At 37.7% G+C, this 906-nt stretch overlaps 1 non-coding gene across 1 annotated transcript; it reads left to right on the plus strand.

The window, feature by feature from the left end:
- The first annotated feature begins 556 nt into the window (after positions 1-556).
- On the plus strand, positions 557-629 carry trnak-cuu (transfer RNA lysine (anticodon CUU)). The gene has a single exon. It is a non-coding gene; the product is annotated as a tRNA-Lys (tRNA).
- Positions 630-906: the final 277 nt, after the last annotated feature.

Here is a 906-nt window from a genome sequence, read left to right on the forward strand (position 1 = left end):
ATAACAATCTCTTGAAAATGGAGAAAATCAAATTTGTGTTCGGCATTTAGACTTAAAATTCTATTAGTGTGTACAAAAAATTGTAATTTGATTACAATTAATTATTAAACGAGCAAACAGCAATTTGCAAAGAGTAGCAGATTCTCAGATAAATCAATCAAAAACCATTGTGCTACGCACCAAATATGAAACAATTGGCTTTATTCTTAAATTCTTCTGAGCAACTACTTTCACAGGCCTTCGATAGCTCAGCTGGTAGAGCGGAGGACTGTAGGACGTACAGAGAAATCCTTAGGTCGCTGGTTCGATTCCGGCTCGAAGGACTTACTTTTTCTTCCTTGAGAGGCTTAACTACTGCTTATTTTAAACGTTTAATTTTATGTATTTTTCTCTCGCAATATTTATTTCATGCTCCGTCATTCACACGGGCGGTATCCTAGCGGCGACGTCGGAACAGCCAAGGACGCGAATTAAAATACTGCCCAAATCATAATCTAAAGATCATGAAACTAACGTAATTTCTCATTAGAATAGTGCGTCTGGTGTTCTATTCAGAGCCCGGCTAGCTCAGTCGGTAGAGCATGGGACTCTTAATCCCAGGGTCGTGGGTTCGAGCCCCACGTTGGGCGCGGCTACTTTTAATTCTAGTGAAACACTGTACATACAGTATGTTTTCATTCTCAGGTAATCGTCTGTATATTTAGAATGAGGATAAAGAACATTGATTTGCCAATATTTAAATATTATTTTAATTTAAGATTTCCAGTATTTATCGTATTTAGAAATCATAAAATGCTGAAATCAGCTAATTAGTCGGTATTTGTGGTAACATAATTGGGGAAACTACATAATTCACAAACACCACCTTTGAGTGGGGGTTTCGCTTTAAGAGGCTGGTGTCTGACG

Source organism: Hemitrygon akajei, chromosome 3 (genome assembly GCF_048418815.1).
Source record: "Hemitrygon akajei chromosome 3, sHemAka1.3, whole genome shotgun sequence".
NCBI lineage: Eukaryota > Metazoa > Chordata > Chondrichthyes > Myliobatiformes > Dasyatidae > Hemitrygon > Hemitrygon akajei.